The following is a 10,696-nucleotide window of genomic DNA, read 5'->3' as shown; positions in this document are numbered from 1 at the left end:
GATGTTAAGAGGGAGAGATTTATATATTTTTGCTATTACAAATCTTCTAGAACTCAAGAAGTGACCCTTAAAAGTAGGGTAATGATCCCTATTTATAGTTTTTGCCTCATGGGCCTCATACAATATAAGCCCTTTTGAATAAAGAAAAACCCTAAAAAGGATAAGGTTGGGTCGTACGGTCTGACACCTGTACGATTGATAGTACAATGTGGCAGAACGGTATTGACGCGTGGCAATTATGTAACGGATCATCCGGACTAACGGCCACGATCAACCGGACCAACGGCCACAATCAACCGGGCTAACGGCCAGGATCAGCTCGGCTATGGAGAAACCGGACCAAACGATGTCCTTCGCTTTCTTCGGATCAAGCACTCCTCCGGTCCCAAAAGAAAGTCTTTATGCTCGTGCTTGTTTCTTTCTTCGCTCGGTCTCCGGTCTCACCGGTCTAGTATATATCCGATTTTTACCGTATACAGATAGTCCCCACACTTTCCGGACCGTAGTTTTACCGGAGTAACGGGAAGTGGATGAATCAAGAAACCGGTGGCTCCATTTGTCCGTTGTTATCTTTTCATTTTGGCGGGAACAGTTGCGTCATGTCCCTCTGTCATCGGCCACGTGTCTCATCCCGGATGGTCAATTCTGACAACCGCCGTAATGCACGTCGTTTCAAGTCATTTCTTATTAATTATGGGACACGTGGCATCCTCCTGTTGGCTGGGGTTTGAAACCGCCTCGATCCCATATCTATATAACGCCATTTTCCTCCTCATTTTTACATTTTACATTTTTCATTTCACTCCTTCTCTGCTTCATTTCTTCATTTCATCACTTCCAATCATCCTTCATCCGAAGTTTGTTGCTGATTCAACCATTTATACCCTTTGATCCATCGCTTATATTACGTGAAAGGGAACAACTCTACCAACTTCTTCACTAGCTGTTCTTGTTTTAGAGTGCGTTGCTGCTGCTTCCTCTCGTTCTTTACCATTTTTGAATTCTTTCTTGACTGTTCCCTTCTCCTTTTAACTTCTTTTTCGAATTCACCCAATCTCCTCTTCCATATTTTCAAATGTCTGCTAACACCGAAACCTTCTCCCACGATGTTCCCTCGGTTTCTTCTCAAGGAACCGAGCAAACTTCTCAACCCAAGGGGAAGGTCACCTTCGAACCGACTGCTTTGGACATTGTACCGTCTAAACCTAACTACAACAAAGATTTCGAGGTCGAGAAACCTTCTCTGGTTTCCGATAGAGGGTTTGACGTAAGGCGGTATCCCTCGTCCATTATTAAGGACAAACTCGATTTAGTCCGGACCGATTGCGGATGGGATAACCGTCCGGTTCACGTTTTCACCCCCGGACCAGATGAGTCAGTCACCGACCATCGGGAGGGATTTTTGTACGTTTATACTTATCCTTTCACCCCCAAGCTCAACCCTCCGGTCGATCCGGTCATTTTAGATATATGCCGGACTTATAATGTAACCTTGGCCCAGATTGGTCCGATTGTTTGGAGGACCGTGGCTTGCCTCCGACTGTTGTCCAATAATACGAAAAAAGAGTTCACACTGGCCCACTTAATACGGTTACACTCCCCGAGGTTGTTCCGGGGTGGTGTAATAAAACTCGCTAAGCGTAGCCGGAATCTAATTTTTTCAAAAATGGACGAAGATAGAGACCGGGGCTGGTTGGAGCGTTACGTCCGGGTGAGAACCACAGACATTATTCTGGACTACTACATGCCCTTTCCGGAGAGGTAGAATGATAATCGTAAGTCTCAGCTCTTTTAATAATTGCTTTTGTATGCTTTGCCAAACACATTCTTCCACATTCTCACTACTTGTCCTCTTATTTATACTAGTTGTGGGTTGGATACCTCCGGCTGTCCGGAACCTCAACGAATGGGTTACTGCTCTCCTCAGCCAACATAGCCACGACGATCGGACATGGGGACTCCTTTATCGAGGCCGATGGGTCGCTCAAAACCACGGTAATATTTTGCTTCTATTGGTGTTCATGACATTTTCTACCTCTCCTTTGTGTAACATCTTCGGCTTTCAGGTTTGCCTAAGGGTACGGTGGACCCGAGACCGAAATTAGTAGCTGAACCTGCTACGTTGGCACCCGAGTTCGACTCAGCGGGTACATCTTGTATCCTTGCTGCCGCCAACAAAAGAAAAAAGCCCTCGGACAAAGGGCAGAAACCGAAGAAAAGGGCGAGGAGCGTCGTTAGGACTTTAAGGGATGAAACAGAGCCCGAGCTCCTCGTTCGGAGGATCAGTGTGGCCCCTTCCGTGGCTCCCATTCTGGAGGAGAGTATCACTGTTTCACCATTTCCTTCAGCCGGGAAGGACCTTCAGCTCCAGCATTACACGCAGGTGGGGAAGAAATTCATTACTCGACTCCTCTAAGGTCGATTGAATTCGTTGATATTTCAGGTGATGCTTCTTCCGAAGAAACCCCCCTGCAAAGGACAAGAAGATCCGGGAAGGCAGCTGCTGCTGAAGCTGGTCAAAGAACTGAGCCGGTCCTCGAGATCGAAGTTCCAATGGCCGTTGGCCCGCTGCCCGACTATGAGACTGCTGCAACTGCGGAGATCCCTCCCTTTGCCGAAGCTGCTGAGGTCGCTCCGAGTTCTCCAACTCCGACTTCGAGGTCGGATGAGTTTGAGGACATGTTCTCGGACACTCCTCCTGCAACCGGCGAAGCTGCTGGTTTAGGACATCTCCCGATCCCTCGAGCCACGAGGGCGGCCAGCCGGACCACCGAGACTGGAGCTAGGGATAGCCTGGTGCGTGTCTTCCCTGCCCCAAGCATGGAGCCCCGGAGGACCAGATCGGTCGTAATCACCGTTCCCGAGGATTGTAGCTTTTTGTCTCGCTCGGTGGAAGTAGCAAGCTACCTAAGGCCGCTCGTGTCTGACTCAGATAAATGAAAGATGAATGGAGTCCCCTGGCAGTGTCTCATTAACGAGGGCATGCACGCGGGCAATCGAGTAAGTTAATCACAGTCCATTCTTTGCATAATTCATTGAGAATTTTAGTTTCTCGCTTATCCGAGTTTTAACTTGCTTCTTTTACAGAGTGTGGTGCTCGTTAACGAAGCCTTTGTCCGTGATCAACAAGAGGTTGACGATCTCAAGGGCCAACTGGATGACCAAGGTCGAGAAACGGAGAAGTTTCAGCACCTTCTACAGGTGAAGGAGGATGAGCTGAACTGAGCAGTTACTTTTTCCAACCTCTAACCTGAGCTCGATGCGACGAAGGCCGAAAACCTTCGATTAAAGGATCAGCTGGCCGAGATGGTCGAAAAGAACCGGCTACTAGAAGCGGACAAAGTCAGCCTTAGCCAGGACAATGCTCGTCTTTCCTCAAGGCTTGGTGAGCTCAAACCCACCATCTCTCAACTCCGGGGGAAGCTGGATTCGGTCAAGTCCGATGCTACGAGCATGGCCGAGAGGCATCGGTTGCTTGAATCTGAGAGTGCCCGGTACAAAGAGCGTATGAAGGTGTTTGAGGAGAAGGCAGAGAAAAGGGCCCGGATATGTGATGAGCTAAAAACCGAGCTCGAGGAGACGACTGATGCTAATGACCTTCTCAAGGCAGAGCTCGAGTCGGCCACTCAAATGCAAAAGGTCCTCGAAGAAGATCGGGACGTACTGGTGGCAAAGTTAGCCCAGGCCGAAGCCGATTTGGAAGAAGCCCTTAAGAGTGTGGAGGTCGTCGAGGCTCATACTATTATTGCTGTGGAGTATGAAAAGTGAAAGTCTCGGAGGATCACCCTTGAGCAAGCCGGGCATGGCTTTACGGATCTTTCGGCCCTGATACTCGAAGCTAAAAGGGTCGAGGAAGAGGCTAAGGGATCCCTCAGGGCTGACTCCGAGCGGACAGTGTCCGAACACTCTGGATCCAGCCATACCGGATAGACCAGGGCCTGTACTTAGCCTTTTGTTTTTTGCCTTTGTAGGGGTTTCCGATGTAAAAAACCTTCGTATAAATGGAACATGTATTTTTCTTGATTTTCTTTATTCTTTTGTTTGAATGTTAGTTATGACTTTTGCCCAAATTGTCGGTCCGTTTTAAGGACAAGCAGATTCGGGGTCATTATTCCGCACTGTGCCTGAATTTTGGCTTTTTCTCTTCGTCCGGTACGATTTGTCCGGGGATTTGATCGAGTTTTTGCCCATGGGACTTATCCTATGCTTTGTGAATTCAGACGTCTCCGAATCACGATAGGCATTTTTAGGGCCGGTATTTTTCGACTATTTTTTAGGGCCGATGTTTTTCGGACACCTGGATCCCAGCCTTGGCAAAATATGATATAGCAGTTCCCACTCGAGGGAGTTTAAAGACTTTAGCTCGGTTCATTGTGACCTTGTTGCCCTTGTCAAATTTTGACCGTAGTGCCCGGAATAGGGTATATGAATGAAGTAATGCCAAAATACAGCGATAATCACAGGGGTAGGGTGTTTTAGCAAGAAAACATCCGAAATACCGTAATCCGAACTTTCGATAATTTTTGTATTGCAAGTATTTGTACATACATGATATGAGAATTTGATTGCCTTCTGCTTTTGCCGCAGCAAATACTTAATGGACACGATTCATTCTGTCGTTTGGTCCTTACATCGAAACCTAATGCAGAAGGTCCGGTCTTGGTTTTGCCATAGCAAATACTGAGTGGACACGATTCATTCTGATCGTTTGGTCCTTACATCGAACCCTAATATAGAAGGTCCGGTTTTGATTTGTTGAGCTCCTCCGTTCTCCACTAATCGGGGTAAACCTCGATGTGGGTATAATAGTCCCCTAGTGCTTGTCCGAGCTGCAAGGTCGGGCAAGCGCTATTAAGCCCCTACTCGTAGGCCGTGACCCCGTGTTTCCGGGCGTTTGTCCTTATTTTTGTCAAGTAACACGTTGTACTTGTTGCCTCATTAAAAACCTTATCGGAAAACCTATTTTGGGACAAAACCGTACTAAGGAAAAGAGTGCAACACGTGTTTTCAGACCTAGATTCTAACTTTATCCGGTACTTGACTTCCTGCAAAAAAGAAAGGGTTAATAATAAAACACGAGATGCCCATAACTTAGCAGTAGTATCTCTTCAAATGGGCCACATTCCAGTTATTGCGCAACCGTTGTCCGTCCATCGATTCTAGCTGATACGATCCTTTGCCCGTTATCTCGGTTATCTTGTACGGTCCTTCCTAGTTCGGACCTAGTTTCCCTTCGTTTAGGTTCCTGGTGTTCAAGGTAACTTTCCGAAGCACCAAGTCCTCAATTTGGAAATGTCGAAAATTGGCTCTCCGATTATAGTATCTTTCCATTCTCTACTTCTGGGCTGCAATACGGACCAATGCGTTTTCGCGAAGTTCATCCGTGAGATCGAGTTTTATGGCCATGGCCTCCTCGTTTGACTCTTCGGTGGTATACCTGAACCGGAGACTCCGTTGACCAACTTTAAACGGGGATGAGGGCTTCGGCCCCGTAGACCAACGAGAAAGGTGTTTCCCTCGTGCTTGATTTCGATGTGGTTCTGTAAGCCCACAATATCTCCGGTAGTATTTCCTTCCAGTGATGCTTCGACGCTTCAAGTCTTTTCCTCAGATTTTGAATTATTGTATTATTCGTGGATTCCGCCTGTCCGTTCGCACACGGGTGGTATGGAGTTGATACGATTTTCTTGATTTTCAACCCTTCGATAAAATCATTGACTTTGCCGCCCACGAACTGAGGACCATTATCACAAGTTATCTCGGCCGGGATGCCGAAACGACAAAGGATGTGGTCCCATATGAAGTCAATGACTTCCTTCTCTCTAATTTTTTCGAAGGCCTGCGCTTCAACCCATTTGGAGAAGTAGTCAGTCATAAACAAAATAAAACGGGCTTTACCTGGTGCCCATGGCAGTGGACCAACAATGTCCATTCCCCACTTCATGAAAGGCCAAGGTGACACCACCGAATGCTGCAACTCCCTGGGTTGATGAATCATCGGGGCATGTCTTTGACACCCATCTCATTTCCGGACAAAATTATTCAAATCTTCCTCCATCCGGTTCCAGTAATAACCAACCGTGATAATCTTTCGGACCAGGGCTTCAGCACCGGAGTGGTTGCCGCAGGTTCCATCGTGCACCTCTCTCATCACATACTCCGTTTCTCCGGGACCTAAACACTTGGCCAGGGGTTCGAAGAAAGACCGTTGATATAATTGGTCGTCTACCAAGTAGAAACACGCAACTTTTGTCCTTAGTGACTGTGATTCTTTTGGGTCACTCGGGAGCCTTCCATCTCGCAAGTAGTCGATGTACTTGTTGTGCCAATCCCAAGTTAAACCCATTGTGTTTATTTCAGCATGTCCGTTTTCTATCGCCGAATTCATCAAGTGCACCATAGTCCCGGGGTTGATCTCTTCCCCTTCGACTGAAGATCCCAAATTGGCCAATGCATCGGCTTCGCTGTTCTGCTCCCTCGGTACATGCTGCATGGTCCACTTTTTAAACCGGTGTAGTATCACTTGAATTTTTTCCAGATACCTTTGCATCCGTTCGTCATTGACCTCGAAGACGCCATTCACCTAGTTGATGACCAAAAGAGAATCGCACTTTGCCTCGATTATTTTAGCCCCCATACTCTGGGCTAACTCCAAACCTGCAATTATAGCCTTGATAAGTTGGTATTTTACCAACTTATTTCTTCTTTAAGCTTAGAATTTTGCAATGTTTGATTGATAAAATAGTGCATTTAATATCGTTTACATCTATTTTACAGGTTTTATGTGATTTAGAAGTGATCGGAAGAAACCAAGTGAAAATTAAGTCAAAAAGAGGCCAAATGGGACAGTTTTGCAAAACTGTCAAAACTGGGACAGATTTGCAAATCTGAAAATATGGGCTGTTTTGGTCATATTTTAATGTGGGAATATTGGGAGCTATAAGAGGATGACTTGGGAGAAAATATCATTATCTTTGGCCATTTTCATACAAGCTTGGAGGCTAGGGTTTCATCAACACTATTGGAGGAGAAGATTGGAGCACCTTAATGAGATATTTCTTAAACCTTTCTTCAATTCCTTGTTTTGTATTGAATATTTAAGTGTGTAGTATTTTCTTCTTTCACTTGAATCTTGTTTATGATATTATTCATTATCAAGTGTTGGATGAAACTGTTATGCTTATGTATTGAATGATTTTTATTTCCAATGAAGTGGGTTTATTGTTTCTCTATTAACTCTTCAACCTTTAATGTCCTTTAATGGTGTACAACATTATTTGTGCCTAAATACCCATACTTTGCTTGGAAAAGAAAGTAGAGGTTAGGAAAAGAGTTAATAGCAAGAATTTGGGGCATAACCCTCATCTAATAACTTGAGCTAGGAATAGAAAAGTTACTTGAGATTCAATTGGTTGTGCTTGATACCACACTCTAAGGCTTGGAAAAGCTTAGAGTGAAATTCATTGATTTGGTTGGAAGACTTTCAATGAGATTTTAGAAACCATTATCTATTAACATAAACCCACTCATAGTTGTAAAATCATAAACTACATTGGATCGTTACTTGAGAGTAATTTCCCTTGTATCCACGCTTGTGGCCATTGATCATTTTACTTGTTTTCTAGGTTAGTTTATATTTTTGCATTAGTTATAATTTTATCAAAACCAAAATATTATCAAGTGTTTGGCTTAGTGTAGAAAGTGAAAATTCCTTACTTGCTTGATCGCCTAGTATATTATTCCTTGTGGGATTCGACCCAGACTCATAATTGGGTAATTATATTGCATACGACCGTGTACACTTTCTCTTTGAGGAGTGGATTTAGACGTTATCAAGCCTCATACTCGGCTTCATTGTTAGTCAATTTAACAGTTCTAATGGATTGTCGAACGGCATCCCCGACCGGGGTTCTAAGGACGATTCCTAGCCCAGAACCTTTGAGGTTCGAGGCTCCATCCGTGTATAGCGACCAAATACCTGAAGCTTTTCCCGAGGTTAGCAGAAGTTCTTTCTCAACCTCGGGGACCATAGCCGGGGTGAAGTCCGCCACAAAATCGGCCAAGATCTGGGACTTGACGGCCGTCCGAGGCTTGTATTCGATATCATATCCGCTAATTTCTACGGCCCATTTAGTTACTCTACCAGATAATTCCGGTTTATGCATGATGTTTTTTAGGGGTTAAGTAGTCACTATACATATCAGAAGACATTGAAAGTAGGGCTTGAGCTTTCTAGAAGCACTTACCAATGCCAATTTTTTCCAAGTAGGGATAACGGGTCTCTGCATCCCCCAAAGTTCTACTTACATAATATATAGGGAATTGTGTGCCTGATTCTTCGCGGACCAAAACGCCACTTACCGCTACCTCGGAGACAGAAAGGTAGAGAAAAAGCTGCTCGTCCGCTTTCGGTGTGTGCAACAGCGGTGGGCTAGACAAGTATATTTTTAATTCTTGTAAAGCTATTTGACACTCCGGTGTCCGAACGAAATCGTTCTTCTTCCTCAGTAAGGAGAAGAAGCGGTGACTCTTGTCCAAGGACCTCGATATGAAACGACTCAGTGTCGCTATCCTTCCGGTGAGCCTCTGCACTCATTTGACGTTATTCACCACCTCAATATCCTCGATGGCCTTGATCTTGTCCGGGTTGATTTCAATCCCCCGATTTGACACCATAAAACCCAAAAATTTACCAGACCAGACACCGAAGGCATATTTTTCAGGGTTGAGCCTCATGTTATACTTGCAGAGCACATCGAAGGTTTCCTGCAAATGCTTTAAATGGTCCTCTGTTTCCAGGGACTTGACCACCATGTCGTCAATGTAAACTTCTATTGTTTTCCCTATTTTTTCTTCGAACATCCCATTAACTAGGCGTTAGTAAGTTGCACCGGCATTTTTTAATCCAAAAGGCATGACATTGTAACAGTAAGTCCCATATCGGGTAATAAAGGATGTTTTCTCTTGATCCTCTGGGTGCATCTGGATTTGGTTATACCCGGAGTAAGCGTCGAGAAAACTTAACATCTCATGCCCGGTCGTCGCATCGATCATTCTATCGATGTGAGGCAATGGAAATGAATCCTTCGGGCATACTTTGTTCAAATCCTTATAATCAACGCACATTCGATATTTATTACCTTTTTTCGGCACCACTACTACGTTAGCTAGCCAGTCCGGGTATTTTACCTCCTGGATAGAGCCAATTTTACGAAGGCGTGTTTTGCCTCTGCCATAGGCCTTCTCTTCTGCTTCACCGGGGGAAACCTCCCGTCTAAGATGAGCTTGTGAGTTGTTACTTCTGGTGGCACACCTGTCATATCTATATGGGACCATGCGAAGCAATCGACATTAGCTCGAAGAAATTAAATTAACTTGTTCCTGAGCTCCGAGGTTAACCCCGTGCCCAGGTATACCTTTCTGTCCGGTAGATATTTGAACAAGATGATCTGCTCCAGCTCCTCTACTGTTGACTTGGTTGCATCCGAGTCATCAGGCATGACGAATGATATGGGTACACCGAAATCATCCTCTTCATACCCCGGTTCCAACCCCGAGTGCTTTGATTGCTATTTGGTGTCCTTTCATCCGGTTGAATCTTCTTCCTTTTGATCCGATTTTTTGGGCTGAGGTGTCGTTTCCTCAACCGCGAACATCTCCCTTGTAGCGAGCTGTACACTTCAGATGGTTTTTATCCCCTCCGGAGTCGGGAATTTCAGCAGCTGATGCAATGTCGACGGCACGGACTTTATGCTATGTATCCAAGGTCTACCCAGCAATGCATTATACTTCATATCTCCTTCGATTACATAAAACACCGTTTGCTGGATAGTGCCGTCAATGCTTACCGGCAATGAGATCTCCCCCTTTGTGGTTTCACTCGCTATGTTGAACCCGCTAAGTACCCGGGCTACCGGCACGATCTGATCGAGTAGCCTTAGTTATTCGACCACTCTCCACCGGATGATGTTGGCCGAGCTACCTGGGTCAATCAAAATACGTTTAGTTTGAGTTTTAAAAATAAGTATGGAGATTACCAATGCATCATTGTGCAATTGGATGATGCCTTCTGCATCCTCGTTGCTGAAAGAGATGGAACCCTCGGGTAAATAATCCCGGCTGCGCTTCTCACGCACAATAGAAACGTTGGTCCGTTTCATCATCGGCCCTCATGGGGTATCGGTACCCCCGATTATCATGTTGATTATATGCTGAGGTTCCACTGGTTCTGCCCGTTTATGAGTCTCTCTTTCCTTGTAGTGACTTTTGGCTCGTTCACTTAGCAATTCTCGGAGATGGTCATTCTTCAATAATCGAGCTACCTCCTCTCTTAGCTGGCGACAATCCTCAGTTCTGTATCCATGGGTCCCATGATATTCACACATCACGTTTGGGTCCCGTTGACCCGGGTTTGACCTTAGTGGTCTCGGCCATCTTACATCCGTGATACGGCCAATAACCGAGACGAGGTCTGGAGTGTTGACGTTGAAGTTGTACTCTGATATCCTCGGCAAGTCTTTGTTGCCGGCCGATCTTCCGGCATCGCTCCTGATTGAGAGACCTCGACTGTTCGATGGGCATTCGACCCGTTTATCACCCCGACCAGAGAAATGACTCGGGCCAACCCTTGATTTTTCCGACCTGAAGCTTGGTTTTTCCGAATGAGAATATGGCCGATACCTTTCCCTTGACGATC

The sequence above is a fragment of the Lycium barbarum genome, chromosome 4 (assembly GCF_019175385.1).
Source record: "Lycium barbarum isolate Lr01 chromosome 4, ASM1917538v2, whole genome shotgun sequence".
In the NCBI taxonomy this organism is placed as follows: Eukaryota; Viridiplantae; Streptophyta; class Magnoliopsida; order Solanales; family Solanaceae; genus Lycium; species Lycium barbarum.
The sequence above is the reverse complement of the archived record's forward strand: the minus strand, read 5'-3'. Positions refer to the sequence as shown.